Raw genomic sequence first — 17,809 nt, 5'->3', positions numbered from 1 at the left:
CTAAAGTACCTCTTTGGATAGGATCCCAGGGACACATTTGGGAGAGGTAAGGCACTCTTTGGGATTGTTAAAAGTAAACATGATGTGTGTAAAAAGTGCATAAATTCTTTGGAACTGTCAAGCTGTCAAGGAAATGTCAAAAGAAACTAGAAGAATTTGCACGGAGGAGGTAAGCGCAAAGGGTGTTGGGCGGGGGAATGGATTAGCATGGTTGGCGCTAAGTTTGCATAGTGACTCTAAAGAGCCAGAGGGATGTGGATGTACTAGGAGGTATGAGGGGCCATGGGGGCTAGAGGGGCATGGGATGGCATGGGGATATGAGGGGCATGGATTGTCATGGGGTTATGAGGAGCCACATGGGTTGTTATGGGTTGACATGGATGGGCCATGGGGAGTGTGTGGGGGTGAGGGGAGGTGAGGGGTGAGGGTTGGAGAGCTGTTCTTTGTTTTTTTAAAATTTAATTCAGCACAGTGCCAGAACACTGAGGCAGGCCTTCCGCCCAGCCCACCTCAGCACCCAGCAACCTCCACACTCATTCCAGGGATGATGGGCTTGATGCCTAATTCAGGCCATCCACCCCGGAAGGAAAACTCAATCTATGGGTTGCCATTTTTAAAGGTCAGGTTCGCAGAGATGGAAATTAACATAGAAATATAGAAACTAGGAGCAGGAGTAGGCCATTCGGCCCTTTGAGCCTGCTCCGCCATTCATTTTGATCATGGCTGATCATCCAACTCAATTGCCTGCTCCCGCTTTCTCCCCATACCCTTTGATCCCTTTTGCCCCAAGAGCTATATCTAACTCCTTCTTGAAAGCATACAATGTTTTGGTCTCAACTACTTTCTGTGGTAACGAACTCCATAGGCTCACCACTCTCTGGATGAAGAAATTTCTCCTCATCTCAGTCCTAAGTGGTCTACCCCATATCCTCAGACTGTGATCCCTGGTTCTGGACTCCCCACCATCGGAACATCCTTCCTGCATCTACCCTGTTTAGTCCTGTTAGAATTCTATGGTTTCTATGAGATCCCCCCTCATTCTTCTGAACTCCAGCAAATATAATCCTAATTGACTTAATCTCTCCTCATGTGTCAGTCCCACCATCCCAGCAATCAGTTGGGTAAACCTTCGCTGCACTCCCTCTATAGAGAGAACATCCTTCCTCAGATAAGGAGACCAAAACTGCACACAATATTCCAGGTGTGGTCTCACCAAGGCCCTGTGCAATAGCAGCAAGACATCCCTGTTCCTATACTCAAATCCTCTGGCTATGAAGGCCAACATACCATTTGCCTTCTTTACCACCTGCTGCACCTGCATACTTACCTTCAGTGACTGGTGTATGAGGACACCCAGGTCTCATTGCACATACCCCTCTTTCAATTTACAGTCATTCAGATAATAATTTGCCTTCCTGTTTTTGCTACCAAAATGGATAACCTCACATTTATCCACATTATACTGCATCTGCCATGCATTTGCCCACCCACTCAGCTTATCCAAGCCACACTGAAGCAACTCTGCAACCTCCTCACAGCTCACCCTCCCAGCTTTTTGTCATCTGCAAATTTGGGGATTTTACATTAAATTCCCTCATCTAAATCATTAATATATATTGTGAATAACTGGGGTCCCAGCACCGATCCCTGCGGTACCCCACTAGTCACTGCCTGCCATTCGGAAAAAGACCCGTTTATTCCTATTCTTTGTTTCCTGTCTGCCAACCAGTTTTCTATCCATCTCAATACACTACCCCCAATCCCATGCGCTTTAATTTTACACGCCAATCTCTTATGTGGGACTTTGTCGAAAGCCTTCTGAAAGTCCAAATAAAACACAACCACTGGCTCCCCCTCATCAACTCTACTAGTTACATCCTCGAAAAATTCCAGTAGATTTGTCAAGCATGATTCCCTTTAGTAAATCCATGCTGACTCCTGTCTTTGTGCATTTGACCCACGGTTGGGGGGGGTGGGGGGGGTTGGGATCTAGGCTGAAATTAAGATGCTGTTTATCCAGAGAAAGTCCCATATGGTCAGTGTCTTAAAAAGCCCCGCCTAAGGAATTCCTACTCTTGGCTTCATGTGATATCCACTGCTTAGAGCTGTGGGCAGAGGTGTGTGCAGGTGAGTGCCTGGCATCTCACAACCAGATAGTTCTGGTCTCCTCTGGCTCATCTACCTTGGCTGCAGCCTTTCTTGGAGGAGGGAAACCCTGATTTTAAACCTCTGGCTATGGGCCAAATAGTAAAGTCTTCATCGGCTGACAGTGTGGAAGAACAGACAATGCTAACAGACTGGATGGTGATGTAGGAAGGGCAGGTGAGCCTGTTGGTGAACCTACTGAATGCTGAGCTTGCTTGTTGCTGGGGATGGGCAATTGGTGCATTCATTTGCACCTCATGAATGCTCATTAAAAGGCCAACTCACCAGAATTACACTCCTCCTCCAAATTAAGTGCCCTGCCAGCAGATAATTAGAATGGTCAGTTTCCCAACCGTATACAAATGGCACGCACTGGGTGAGTTTCACTTCATCAACAACTTTGAGGTCCGTAGATCTTGCTTTCTCCTTCTTGTGGACCTCATGTAACTTCACTCATATTGAGTGCCAGTAGCAAGAGCTGCACCAAGGCTGGACAAAGGACGCAGGCGAAGGCTGGGGCAGGATTGGGTGGAAGGGTGGAACGAAGGCTGGACAGGGGAGGCAGGCTTACTGGGAAGGGTGGGGAGATTGCCCAGGGAAGGAAGGGGCAATGTTCGGAGATGGGGCGGAAAATACCAAGGTAAAGGGGAGTGAGAGTTTCTGGGGGAGTTGGGGGGGAGTGTGGGTGTAGTGTTTTAGAGGGTGGGGTTAGTGGTGCCGATGAGGTCCTGTGGGGAGAACTCAGGATGCTGTGATAGGAGGGAACAGCCACAGTCAGTGGGGGAGTGGGGAGGGGAAGACAGTAGTGAGATATGGTAGGGCGGCAGGTCCAGGGTGAGAATCTGGTAGGTGGAGGTCTCACCAGGTGAGTCACGGAGGGAGATGAGGCAGGTGGCTTGGATATTGGGAGGGGGCTGGGTCAGCATGGGCATGGGGATAGTACCAGGTGTTTACTCTGATTGGAGGAAGGGCATGTGGATGTGCATCAGTATAGGGTAATGGGGGCAGATTCAAGGGTGACACAGGGGAGAGGAATGGGGATACTGTGTGAGTCTATGGTGATGGGGGGAAGTTGGTGGGTGACAGAGGGAGGTAGAAGGTAGTGGACTGAGTTTGAAAGGTGGCACGCACCTTTTTTCCAAACTGACCTTGACCACACAGTTAGTCAGCCAATGGGACCCCTTGAGGTGGAAAGAGTATTTTGGGTTGAGTGGAGTTTAATATCAGCACAAGTGGTCTAAGGGACACCCTAATAATTATGAGGCAACTGGTTGTCAAAGATGCTCACTTGTGTTCTCCTCTTTATGGTTAAGCCCACTGCAGATCCCTCCCCACATTGCAGCTGATTTTATTCCCGTCTCATGGGTCTCAACATCGAGATCTCAGCTAGGTGTGGAGCTGCCATTTATTCTGTGCCATCTGCTATCAGTTGCAGTCAGAGGCAGGGATGAAGGAAGGGAGGGAGGTGGAATGCCTCCAAGGGGCATGGCCTTTGGAGGTCAGCCAAATCGCAACTCCAAATCTCCATCCTCCTGAGTGAATGGTCATGGCTGACAATGGATCATTTGGTTAGTCTTTCTATGCTGCCAAAGCAATGGTCTCTCTATTGATTCTAGACTGTTGCAGAGACAAGTTGGATAAATGTCCATGTGAGGCTTTTTGCATATGGCTGTTATTATCCTGGTCAAAGAGCAACGTCTCCATACACATTCATGTATGAGCAGGAGGAATACCCATCTCTGGTCGTCCAGGCTGTCCTTTACCTGGAAGGGGTAGGGTGGGGATGCCATGTCAAGACGGAGGCCAAGTGAAGGGCTTAGCGGTTGCCTGCTGTCTTTGAGATGGAGGGAAACCTGTAAAAGACATGCTAACAAAGTTTGTCATTTCAATTCATTCCCACATCCTCTGAAGGTGTTGTTGATGCAGGCTGCAGGCAACCCTGCCTTGGTAATGGCTTTTATCCAGATGGGAGGGTGACAAGGCTCAGGGTAGTTCGGGGAGATTGAAAGATTAAAGAGTGAAGGTGCAACATGATGTTGGAAGGATCAGGGGTGATGGGGACAAACGTGAAGGTGACAGGAGGAGGTTGGAGGGAAATGGGCTCTAAATCTTTGTAAACCTTACAATGACCATCTTCAGTATATCTCCAAAAGCACGTGCAGTGACAGGATTGGGGATCAAAGTGGGAGGAGCCTAGTGTGGAGTGGGTGGAGGTTTGGTTGTGGACAATGGAAGGAGTTGAAAATCTCACTGCTTATGGGTAAAATCCATGGGGCCACATATTCTTATCTCACTTTCTGCCCTCGTCACAGAGTTCAGTTGCTGGGATGCCTGTGGGTCTCATACACCTGGTATTCCTGCAACCTCAGGAGCAGGAGAAGATGGTCCGACAAAGGAGGGCTCTCGCCCATCAACAAAAGAGGCCACAACGTCTACAGCAGGCAGCACCAGAGGCGGAAGTTGGTCAAGATGCAGCCACCCAGGGAAAGCATCATAGAAGATGGGTACTGGCACTTGGCAGCAAAGTTGTGGCTGTGTTGCAGTGCCTCCCTTTTTGTCCAGGAGCCTCTTTTATTGCCTGCCTGTCCGTGCTGCACTGTCAGCCTGTGGCGGGTTTCACCAATGAAAAGCTTCCCTAGTGTGTGATCGTACATGTCTCCCATGCCCACCACTAGCTCTTCAAATTTTAATTAGAATGGCATGGGAACTGGCAAAAATGAAGAGAGCAGAAGTGCCACCTGTTTCCAGTTCCGCTATTGGGATCGATGTGCCACAGATAAAATACCGCCCACAGCTTATCATCTCACTGACATCATGACTATATATGGAATCATCAAATTACAAAGGCTTTTGTGAAAGTCCCAGTAAGGTTAAACCTGTAATTACTAACATTCCAGGGGTCGGTGTTTTGTGAACCTCCTACTACAGCAAAGCTAAGTGGGCGGGAAAGTGTTACTCTCAGAAACGTCAACCCGTTGTAAATGTAACTCTGTAAATTATATATCCAACCTCGTCTCCAAACATGACTTACCATGTGACAAAGGAACGACAACTTTCATTTGCATAGTACATTTAACCTAATAAAACAACTAAATGCCACGAACAAGAGCAGTATGAACTATGACATTTTTGACATCCATGGGGTCTGTATCCCTCTATTCCCATCCTATTCACGTATTTTTCAAGCTGCCTCTTAAACACCACTATCGTACCTGCTTCCACCACTTCCTCTGGCAGCGAATTCCAGACACTCCCCACCCTCTGCATAAAAAACTTGCCCTGCACATCTCCTCTATAGTTTTCTCCTCTCACCTTAAATCTATGTCCCCTAGTAATTGACTCTTTCACCCTGGGAAAAAGCTTCTGACTATCTACTCTGTCCATGCCACTCATAATTTTGCAAACTCCTATCAAGTCGCCCCTCAATCTTCGTCGCTCTAGTGAGAACAATCCAAGTTTCTCCAAGCTCTCCTCATAGCTAATAAACTCCAGACCAGGCAGCATCCTGGTAAACCTCCTCTGCATCCTCTTCAACGCCTCCATATCCTTCTGGTAATGTGGCGACCAGAATTGTACGCAATATTCCAAGTTTGGCCTAACCAACGTTCTATACAGCTGCAGCATGACTTCCCAGCTTTTATACTTAATACCCCTGCCAATGAAGCCAAGCATGCCATATGCCTTCCTGACTACCTTATCCACCTGCGTTGCCACTTTCATTGACCTATGGACCTGTACACCCAGATCCCTTTGCCCGTCAATGCACTTAAGGGTTCTGCCATTTACTGCATAATTCCTGCCTGTATTAGACCTTCCAAAATGCATTACCTTGCATTTGTCTGGATTGAACTCCATCTGCCATTTCTCTGCCCAAGTCTCCACCCGATCTATATCCCGTTGCATCCTTTGACAATCCTCTTCACTATCTGCAACTCCTCCAACCTTAGTGTCATCTGCAAGTTTACTAATTAGCCCAGTCCTCCAAATCATTTATGTATACTCCAAACAGCAAAGCTCCCAGCACTGATCCCTGTGGTACTCCACTAATCACAGCTCTCCATTCAGCAAAGCACCCTTCCACTGCTACCCTCTGTCTTCTATGACCAAGCCAATTACGGAACAAAACAAAAATAGAATTACCTGGAAAAACTCAGCAGGTCTGGCAGCATCGGCGGAGAAGAAAAGAGTTGACGTTTCGAGTCCTCATGACTCTTCAACAGAACTGGGTGAAGCCAAGGAGAGGGGTGAAATATAAGCTGGTTTAAGGTGGGTGGGGGGGGTGGAGGTTGGGTGGGGGGAGAGAAGTGGAGGGGGGTTGGTGTGGTTGTAGGGACAAGCAAGCAGTGATAGGAGAAAATAATCAAAAGATGTCACAGACAAAAGAACAAAAGAACACAGAGGTGTTGAAGTTGGTGATATTATCTAAACGAACGTGTTAATTAAGAATGGATGGTAGGGCACTCAATGTATAGCTCTAATGGGGGTGGGGGGGGGCATAAAAATTTAAAAATAATGGAAATAGGTGGGAAAAGAAAAATCTATATAAATTATTGGAAAAAACAAAAGGAAGGGGGAAGAAACAGAAAGGGGGTGGAGATGGAGGAAGGAGTTCAAGATCTAAAGTTGTTGAATTCAATATACAGTCCGGAAGGCTGTAAAGTGCCTAGTCAGAAGACGAGGTGCTGTTCCTCCAGTTTGCGTTGGGCTTCACTGGAATAATGCAGCAAGCCAAGGACAGACATGTGGGCAAGAGAGCATGGTGGAATGTTAAAATGGCAAGCGACAGGGAGGCTTGGGTCATTCTTGTGAACAGACTGCAGGTGTTCTGCAAAGCGGTCGCCCAGTTTACGTTTGGTCTCTCCACTGTAGAGGAGACCGCATTGGGAGCAACGAATGCAGTAGACTAAGTTGGGGGAAATGCAAGTGAAATGCTGCTTCACTTGAAAGGAGTGTTTGGGAGAGAGAAGGGAGTCAAGATAACGAGAAATGAGTTCCGTGGGGCAGGAGCAAGCTGACACGATCGGTCTAGCACGACAGTTCTGTTTGTGGATTTTGGGTAGGAGGTAGAAGTGGGCCATCCGAGGTTGGGCAACTATCAGGTTGGAAGCTGTGGGAGGAAGATCTCCAGAGGAGACGATGTCAGTGACAGTCCTGGAAACAATGGCTTGATGTTCAGTGGTGGGGTCATGGTCCAGGGAGAGTTGGAGGAAGTGTCTGCGAGTTGATGCTCAGCCTCCGTGCGGTAGAGGTCAGTGCGCCAGACAACAACAGCACCACCCTTGTCAGTGGGTTTGATGACAATGTTGGGGTTGGACCTGAGAGAACGGAGTGCAGTAAGTTCAGAGAGAGACAGATTAGAATGGGTGAGAGGAGCAGAGAAATTGAGACGACTAATGTTGCGCCGACAGTTCTCAATGAAAAGATCAAGAGAAGGTAAGAATCCAGAGGGAGGGGTCCAGGTGGAGGGAGAATATTGGAGGTGGGTAAAAAGATCCGTTGAACGGGGAGAGAACTCCTGGCCAAAGAAGTGAGCCCGGAGACGAAGACGGCGGAAGAAGAGTTCAGCATCATGCTGAGCCCGAAATTCATTGAGATGAGGGCATAAGGGTATGAAACTAAGTCCTTTGCTGAGCACTGAACATTCAGCATCGGAGAGGGGAAGGTCACGGGGTATAGTGAATACATGGCTGGGGCTGGGATTGGAAGATGGGGTGGGGACGGAGGGACAGGCAGGGGTGGAGGGTCCTAGATGGGTGTTGGTATCGATGTGTTGTTGGAGCTTGCGTTCCTTAGCACTTGAGAGAAAGAGAAAAAGTTTCTTGTTGAGGCGTCGGAACAAAGGTGGGTTGATAGAGTTAAGATACAGATTAATCATGAGCTAATTGAATTGCAGGCCAGGCACAAGGAGTGCGTGGTTTACTCCTGTTCCAAAGTTTTCTTGCAAATCAACATCTTAAAAAACTGTATCATGCTTCTATATTAGCCATATCATGGCCCTGTGTATCAATGACTGTGTATCCACTGTCATTTTACTAACAGTTACATTCTTCAACATTATGCAAAAATACTGCTTAGGTTGCAACTTAGAAACAATTGCAGCATGTATGTTGCAGAAGTTTATGTCAAACTGTGAACCCAACTTTCAAAGATTGTTTTGATAAAATATAATTCAATACCTATTCAAACCCACAAGATATTTCAGCACTTCCTTGTAGTCAAAGATGATGACAGGAAATATACAGTGCACCTTTCTGTGCATTTCTCCAATCATTTTCTAAACTACTTTCTTCACCTTCTTAGATGGCTACTAATGTTGAACTGGAACATTCCAAGTCTTCCTTCTATCTGATTTACTTTATCTGTAGAGAAAGCATTTCATCTTCACTTGGCATAGTAGGCTTAGCTCAGAAAGGCAAATCAGTGGAATTAAGTAAGACTTGCTAATGCTGCCTTGAATAGATTCCTCACAGAGGACGGCGAGCTCTCACCCCAGAGTTCCCTCGATGCACTGGAGAAATGTACAGTTGAGATAGAGAACTCTCTGAGGTGTGGTTCGTCCGAACTTTAGAGTGCTGTGACATTAGACACCAGGACATTGAAATTCAGTGAGGATTCAGCTGGTCTCCTGTCATAAATTCAGAGCAATCCAAAGGGAATAGATACAAATGGCTCTTTATATTGTTTCTCTGGGGGTTTTGCAAGCCACTGATTGAATTATGATGGTGAGATCCATAGAAGTCCCACAGAAGGCCAGGGCCTATTTTTATTCAGCTTTCACTGCCATAGTAAACAATCAATGAGACAGGGTAAAAGGTCAATGTCAATTTGAGCGCTTCTCTTGGCTTAATGGCTGTCCTTTATAATCTTCAATTAAGGATTAAAAATAGCTATCCAGCTTCTTTGTGAATTTGCTGATATTAAATGGAGAATTCCTCCATTCTTTTCCTGGGAATGTGGTTCCCCACATTCACCGCCCTCAGTGTGAACTAGGTTAAAAATTTAGCTCATCTGAATCTCTCAAGAGTCCTGACAACATTGATGGTGCTTTCCTTGATCTTCTTTGAAGTGAAGTAAAAACTTCTATCTCTCTCAGACAATCCCTCAGTCTCTCATTATTGCAGTTTAGGGTTAGAATTTTACGCTCCCCCACTGGCGGGTTTTTAGGCAGGGTGGAGAGGAGGGGAGGGAATTGGTGGAGGGTGAAATTGAAAGGACCGGATTCCTTCTGGGTTCCAGCCTGCCCCTGCCACATAGAGGTTTTATGCTGTGACGGGCAAGGCCTTGGATTGGAAGCCTGCCCTTGCCCCAGTTGAGGCCCTTAAGTAGCCAATTATTGTGTATTCCGCACCTGCCCCCATTCCCGAGTGAGGGGCAGAAGTCTCACCAGCAGCCACTTAACACTCATTTGATCATGAAATGGCTGCGGGGCACTTGGAGTCGGTGGGGATGTGTTCCCTGCCGGCTCTTCAGATGGTGGGAAGTGGGATCCCGCCATCTGAAAAATTCAGACCCAGGTGTTTATTTCCCATTAAAAATCTTTAATCTGTACTCTGTCTGAGCTAGAATGCCCCAACTGTAATACAATTGTATTACCAGACCAGAATTGTACATTGTACAACAGGCGGGGTTAAATCAATATCTTACTGGATCTCAGTAGGGCTTATGTTCTATTTCTCTCACTATACATTCCAAGATCTTAGAAAGAAATGCTAGAAAGGCTTGATAATATAGCATCTACATCACACCTCTGAGAAACACCACAAAGCCTTTAGTCCTTCGCATATGCTGAAGTGTCTCTGCAACAAACATTATAAGTAACTATTTTGCATATGGCAAGACTCCACAGACAATTAAAATAATGACCATTTGGCCTGTTTTTGCTGATGATAAATGACTGGAGATCCTCAAGTGCCATGAACTGTTATAATCAAAAATAGCAACTGATCCCCTAATATTTCTGCCTATTGACCATCCGATTGGTAGAAAAAATTGTATGAGTTGCATTTATCTTCGAAGCTGGTTGCCTGCGGACTCCATGCGTCACTGAAAATTACGTGCCTAAAGCTGATATAGGGAAATAAAGTACTTTAGTGCCACCGTTACGAATGACGAAGTGAGAAATGTGGTCTTTGAGTATTCTACACATCTCAACTTAGGCTTTCTTGAGCGTAAGGTGATTGTGGAAAGTTTTTTTTCCCTTCAAGGTACTGATTTTGAAGATTATTGCACTTTCTGACCCGCAAATGGGTCTGTGAGGGCTTCATGATTTACAGGTTGTAAATATTAGTAAACCTTGTTACATTCTTTTAATTACTTCTGCTTTATCTGTAACGTTTATTCACTATTACGCTGTGACTCAGAATATGACTTGACGCTAGAGTGGATTCCATGCTAACCACTGGGGGTGACATTTCCCACCATTATTTTCCACCTGTTACCTCACATCCTCTGCAGTAATGAAGGATATAAAGGGCCTGTAATGCCAGAACAAATTACAATCAGGTCATCCATAAACTGTACTAAATAGCTGAAAGAAAATCTTTTGCAGAAAGATGATGCGCCTGTGCTTACTTTTGCTCAGTTGCTGTGTTTTGGGCTGTTTTGCTAACAATCTCATTGGAGAAACTAATAAGGCTCTCAAAAATATCAAACAACTAACACTACCACCGGTAAGATAATGAAATGTATTTTATCATGCATAAAAGTACTTATATATGTATATGTATGTAATGTGAGTAAATATATGTAGTGATACATGATAAATAAAACTAAGCATTCTTTTCTCTCACAGGAGATACTTAACGAATATTTTATAGTGCCCATGAAGGTGAGCATTGATTTTTGGTATAACTTACAATAACTACATTTCCAAGCTTTGTAAAGCATCATCAGAAATAGAAGTAACCTGTGTTCAAGATAGAAGCATCAAATCCAGTTATTGCTCTATGTTATGAAAGGGATTGTAGGAAAATTAACAGGAGTCTATGATTATATCTATAGATGACATGCAAGAATTTACGTATTTCTTAAGATTTTTATGATGGCTGTACTATTTAGTTTACTCACTCCATTCAGTGCTGCTGCACATTCACAGATATTTCAAAACCATCTGATTTTTTTTGAGATGTTGTTGTCTATATTTTCTCACTCACTGGTCTGAAGTGAACAGATAAGTTCAACCACAAAAGTAAGCTAAGAAACTATAATATGCAAGAGCCCTAGATGCCTAGATAGAGTATTACACAGTGTAGACTAGACTGGATTTGGAGTCAGAATCAGTGGAGTGACTTAAAAATGTTGCAAGGTTTTTCATTAAACTGTAAATAGGAAAAAAGTCATAATAATAGCCCCTAGAGTGATGAAGTAACATTTACCTGAAAAGAAAGTTAATTGGACTGATGTATTTTCACAAGACAACATCACAACACTATTATTTTATTAGGTATTTTTCATCTACATCCTGTTTGAACAGTCTCATTTGAGTTCATGTAGACAATTAGTAGGGGTTAGGTGTAACATACAATGTGAGAAATCAAACTGATAAAATCTATGGGTACCATAGTTAGTCAGGGAATTGATCATATGGATAGTCAGTCATCTTGAAACTACTTCAGTCTGTGGTGACTATTTAAGAACTGCAGTAATGGGTATCCAATGAAAATTGATTTTTTGAAAAGTGACCAACGTAGTCAATTTTTTTAGATCATTCAAGTATGACTGAGATTCAAGAGATGTTTGCTGCTTCCATGTATTATTGTTACTCCAGCATAAGATTAGTAGCTGAGAAGTTTACTGAAAATTGCTACCACTGGATATGTACTGGTAAGCACATTTCTGAAAGCTGGAAAGGACATTAAAGCTGCTGCTCTTAGCAGGTCCAGCCTATTTGTGACTCCAGACCCACAGCAATGTGGTTGAGTCTTAACTGTCCTGTGAAATGGCCTAGCAAACTCATTTGTCAAAAGGATGGCTCACCACTGCCTTCTCAAGGGTAATTAGGGATGGACAATAAATGCTGGCTTGTCCAGTAACGCCCACATCCTGTGAATGTGTTTGAAAGAAAGAGGCTCATTTCTAGAGCACCGCATACTCAGTCAAGCAGCCTGTGCGCTTGAGTTTGACAGCTGCCTAGCAGCCAACTGAACTGACGCTGTCTTGGGATGAGTTCTGTCAACTCTCAGGTTGATTCCAAAAAAGGTTGATTCCATCTCAAGGGATGGTAGCAGATGTAAGCATTGAAGTTAGAATACAGTTGATGAAAATTGTGAAGTTGCCCCCACTTGAGGTTTCTTGTGACATCTCCCCACCTCCACTGTCAATGATGGATGGTAAGAAATATAAGGTGAGAGGGAGGGGGAAATTTTAAAAGAAAATTAATAGCAAAAATCCTGTCGGTTTTGTAGTCTTTGCTGCGCTAATGTTCCTGAAGCTTCTTTTTACACATCTGGCATCAGTAGGCCCTGTGGTGATTTTTAAAGTTAAAATGAGGAAAGTGTAGTTAAGAACAAAAATGCTAAAAGTACAATATCTTGAGGTAGATTTCCATCTTGCCAACTAGGTTTTAACATTGGCATTGTGGATCAGACACCTGTTACATAAAACTGCTGAATTTCATTGGGTAGCTGATATACAATGCCAGTTTTATATTCAGTTGGCAGAAACTGGTATCATTGAAAATCTACCATTTGTCTTTTTTTAGAAACTATTCTAGGTGAAATTAAATTTCTAAATATATTTTAACATTTTTCTTTGTTAAATTATAGAATACTGGTTCTGCTGAGCTTCTCAGTATATATATTAATTCATTGGAGACTCTGAAGGATCGCTGCTTCAGTGTAAGTTTTTAAATAAATCATGCTTACTTTTCTATGAAGTTTGAAACAATGAGCGGAGCGTTCCGAGTGACAATCATATAGCCAACACTGGACAAGTTAAAATAAGCATAAGAAATTTTGGTTCGTTGATCTTAGTTGGATGTCAGTAATTATATTTAATTTGAGTCCCTAGATTGATATTGGGAGGTGGGGGCTGGGGGGGGCGGGGTAACGAGAAGGAATTTATAGATGAAATTCTGAAAATTTATAGTTATCGGAGGGACACGATTAATAAAGAGAGCATTGGAAATTTTAATTGCTCAGTGCAAAAACATTACAATGAATATCAGAAAAGTGATAAGCTCTAAACATGTATTAAGGTGCTGAATGAGAACATTTGGTCAATAGGACTTTTAATAGTACACACTTATTTATAATAATAAGAAAATGCTGGGAAAGCAAGAGAAAATCCAGCAAGGGGGTGCAAGGCCCCCAGGTGAAAGATAACACACTGATAAAGATAACATCCACTGGCTCATTCTGCAACCCTTGACTCTGAGCAAGTACTTTCAAACCTTTAGCTATATCCTTCACTTTCTTTGCAGCAGGAGATATTAGTGGTGAGGGAAGCATTTGTCTGTGTTGCTGCCAAGGTGTTGGCTGGGTGGGGGTTTGGAAAGGGAGGTAATATTTGGGATAGGGACTTCTCATCAAAAGACAGTGCTAGTGGGGGATGGAATGGCCTGTGGCTTGGTTTTGGCATTTTTTTCTCTCTCTCCTTTTAACATTGGCGTGCTGGTTGTATTTGTTAGCAGCTTCTGTTTTAATTTTGGACCGGGTTTACAGCCTTTCAGTGTTTTCAGTTTGCCCATTTTAATAGCTTTTCACAAAATCTTTTCTTTCTTGAAATTCTTTAACGGTGATTGACTGAAACAATTTTCATCGACCGGCGGCTCTTTCTTTCAAAGCTGGTACTGGCCACACTCTAAAGAACTTCCTATCCCTGCTTCAAATACTTATTATTCTTTATCGCTCTTCATTTGCCCCCTTCTTTCTGCTTCTGTTTAAACACTTGCTTATCTGTTCTTTTGCAGTCCTTAAGAGTAAGGCTCTTGTAGTGAGATCAACAGCATTGTAAGTGTAAGGCTGTAAACCCGGTCTAAAATTATAACAGAAGCTGCTAACCAATACAACCAGCATGTCAGTGTTGAAAGGAGAGAGAGAAAAAAATATGCCAAAACCAAGCCACAGGCCATCCCATCCCATTTCTCTCCACGGAAGCATGTTCACAGCACTTCCTGCTTTTGTTTCAGCTTTCCAGCCTTTGTGGCTTCTCTTGCTTTTCAGCTGTGCACAGTTAGTAAATAAAACTGACAGCAGGGTGATGGTGCGATGCCCCAGTAATAATGACGTACTGAGAAAAGTGAGATAGAGCTCTGATATTGTCACAAACAGTGATTCATCCCTGGAATGGCCTGCAGAATGGTCTTTAGGAAAATAAAGAGAGAAGGGGATTTAAAAAAAAAACCTCTGCAATCATTCGAGATACAGTTGAATGTTTGGGACAAAAACAGAAAATACTGGAAAAACTCCCCAGAGCTTACAGCACCTGTGGAGAAAGAAACAGAGTTAACGAGTTATGGTTTTGAGTCCATATGACCCTTCTTCAGAGCTCATACGGACTTAAAACGGTTAACTCCGTTTCTCTCTCCACAGATGCTGTCAGACCTGCTGAACTTTTCCAGCATTTTCTGTTTTTATTTCAGATTTTCAGCATCTGCAGTATTTTGCTTTTATCTGAATACTTGGGATGGTTGGTCTGCAGGAGTTTGTATGGATGGATAAGAGAAATGGTCAGAATAGGTTACCTCTCCTATTATGCACAATAAGCTGCTGAACTCATTTTCTAATTGGCTGTTGGTGTAGCCAGTATGGGAGGTAGGAGCTAGAAGTGGCTCTTAATCCTTGCCTTCGTGCATATATCTTGGGGTTGCGACAAGAGTTGCTTCGACGGCCCAAGACATTCGATCTGAATTGTTGCATATGTATGTGTAGAAATAACAAATGAAATCAATGCTGTTGATCTCACTACAAGAGCAGGCAGTCACCATCCAGACTCGGTAAAATAGCCGAGCAGGACATGGGTTAGCTTCAACTCAGCCACAAAGAGGAGTCAGTGAATTTGGATCTGATCAGTAATTACCATTGGTATAGACTCATGGTATTAAATATAGCACAAAGTACTATATCTCTGCATTTTTTTGAAGACAATTTCTTGACTTTCTTTTATTAGAGTGCAAATTGCACCACCAAGCTTCGAAATGGTCTTCTGGAAGTCGTGGGGAATCTCCAATTGTTAAAAGGCACCACAAATTGTTCAGTAAGTGTTTCCTTAGAAATCACCCCCTCCCCGCCCCCAACCAAGAACATTTGCTTGATTTACTTTAAAACCCACTGGATTTTGGTTTCGAATCAAATTTCTGACCTACCCTTTTCTTTTCCCTCTTACGTTTCAAGGAAAGCACACACCAACCAAAAAAGAAAGAAATAAAGTTGATGAAGTTCCTGGGTGACTGCAAAGACTTTTTAAACAAAATGCAACGGAAACAAAGAAAGTGCTGAACTGACCCACGGTTATGGACGTGGCAACAAATCTTCCCACAAGGAAGAGCACGGATGGATTCTTGTGAACTCTGCTCAAAGGGAAAATGTGCTAAATTTTCAAACCAAATTTTCATTTTATTCTTGCAATTTGTCCCCCCTTTTACTTTTTCTTGAAAGTTTTACATGAAGGTACAGGCTGCAGGCACCTCTGTTGCCTCTTAGATGTTTGGACGAACTTGAAGACGACTTTCCAACCGAGTCTTTGTCCTTTGAAAATAAGCCAGGTTTTTTTTTAGTATTGAATTCAGTTTAGTGTTGGAAATTAAAGCAATGAAACTATCAAGTGCCCTGATACAGACTCTCCAACCTGTAAGGAGGTGGTTACTATTACCACTAATAATAGGTGAAAGATGATTAATCAGTGTCACTGAAAATCCTGGAACTCCCTCCCTAACAGCACCGAGGCTGTACCTACACCACATGGACTGCAGCGCTTCAAGAAGGCAGCTCACCAACACCTTCTCAAGGGCAACTAGGAATGGCCAATAAGTACTGGCCCATAGCCCGCAATGCCCACATCCCATGACCGAGTGAAAAAAAAACTCAAGCGGCTGGGCAAAGGGATCGATCTGTGCTCACTGAGAGTGAGTTGGAGATTAGGTTGCACAGTCATAGCTCCAACCCTGGCTTGGAGCTTCTGTGAGTGTAGCTCACTACTTAAAGCATAAAGGTGGCAGAATTATTACTTTTATCCAACATACATGGAGCACTTACAAGAAACTGGTGCTTTACCTTCATAAAAGAATAGTTGAGCCAAATTCAGTCCTATGTTTTGTAAGATTTAAGTAATGCTCCCCTACAAGGACAAGGCCAACACCAACTTGCATTACTATAGTGCCTTTAGTGGAGGAAAACACACTAAGGTGCTTGTTGTTTTTGCTTCTTTTATTTCTGGGAAGGATCTTCCACCACCTCTCGCAGAATAGGATACAAGAGCAGGCTGGGTGCCTGACAGGTGGCTTTGCCCCTACTCAAGTCTCCAGTAACCTATTAATCCATTGTAATGTTTTTAGCATCCTTTTAATCCTTTTATCTCATCGATATTAAAATGGTTGGAGGTTTTCTAAATGTTCCCCCATTCTTTCCAAACACCAAAGATACCTTCATGCAGCTTGTACCTGCACTTTTAAAAATCAAGATTTATTGCAGTCTCTTATGGTAAATCAAACTCTCAAAGACCTCAAAACTGTGGAAGACTTCCATTTTAAAGTCTTCAGGATTTCAAAAGCCAAGCTTGGTGCCAGCGATTTCACATTTATTGATTTACCATCTCTTTCATTGTTTTTAGCCTCACTATTAGCCTTCATGATGGGCTTGCTATTTAGCTTTCAGTTAAGAGAATGTGTAGAAATGATGAAAATTGGTAAATTAATTTCAAACTATGTTTGAGATATTGCTGTATTGCAACAATATAGATTTGTGACAATTTGTTTTCAAAATAACTTGTAGTTAAATGTTTTTTAAATGATATATTTATTGCATATTAACCATAGTAATCTAAATTATCTTATGGTATTTATTTATTTACATTTTTAATGAAGAATAACTTAAAAATATGAATTGTTAAATTAAAAATTCACTCACTTAAAACCTGATATATTTATGTCAATTGGATGTTATTTATACTATTTATGGCAATTTAAAAAATAAAGCATTTTAGTAAATGTATCAACATAATGGTCCTTACTCTTTAATGTTTTTCATCTGTAATGCCATGTTCATTATTCAATTCAAACCTAACAATTTCCATTCAATTCCTGCCACCATTTAGCTTAAAGCAACTTCATTGAAAAGTTGAGCCAGTTTCTGCCCTTCTCCCACGCTAGTAGTGCATATACTAAAACAAACTGTGTAAATTCTCATTACCTCTGCTTTTACACTCCTAAGGCGCAGTTGCAATCTCCCTTAAACAGAAAACAAAACTCTTTTGACTATGTTTTATCAACTACAATTTTATCAAGGAGCTTCCCTCTTTTTCTGCTCTACCCACTATGATAGACATGAGAGTACAAATTGAATCTGGTTGTGCCTGTTTTTCATGTGCAAAACAGATGCAACTTGAACTGGTTTCAGGGGCCAATATTGGATCAGGACTCATTTTTTAGCTAACACCCTAAAACTTGCTCCTTACATATGTAAATGAGTGGCTTAATGTCCTTTCTAGACCAGTTGGCAGAAATTACTTT

The sequence above is a fragment of the Carcharodon carcharias genome, chromosome 8 (genome assembly GCF_017639515.1).
Source record: "Carcharodon carcharias isolate sCarCar2 chromosome 8, sCarCar2.pri, whole genome shotgun sequence".
In the NCBI taxonomy this organism is placed as follows: domain Eukaryota; kingdom Metazoa; phylum Chordata; class Chondrichthyes; order Lamniformes; family Lamnidae; genus Carcharodon; species Carcharodon carcharias.
The sequence above is the reverse complement of the archived record's forward strand: the minus strand, read 5'-3'. Positions refer to the sequence as shown.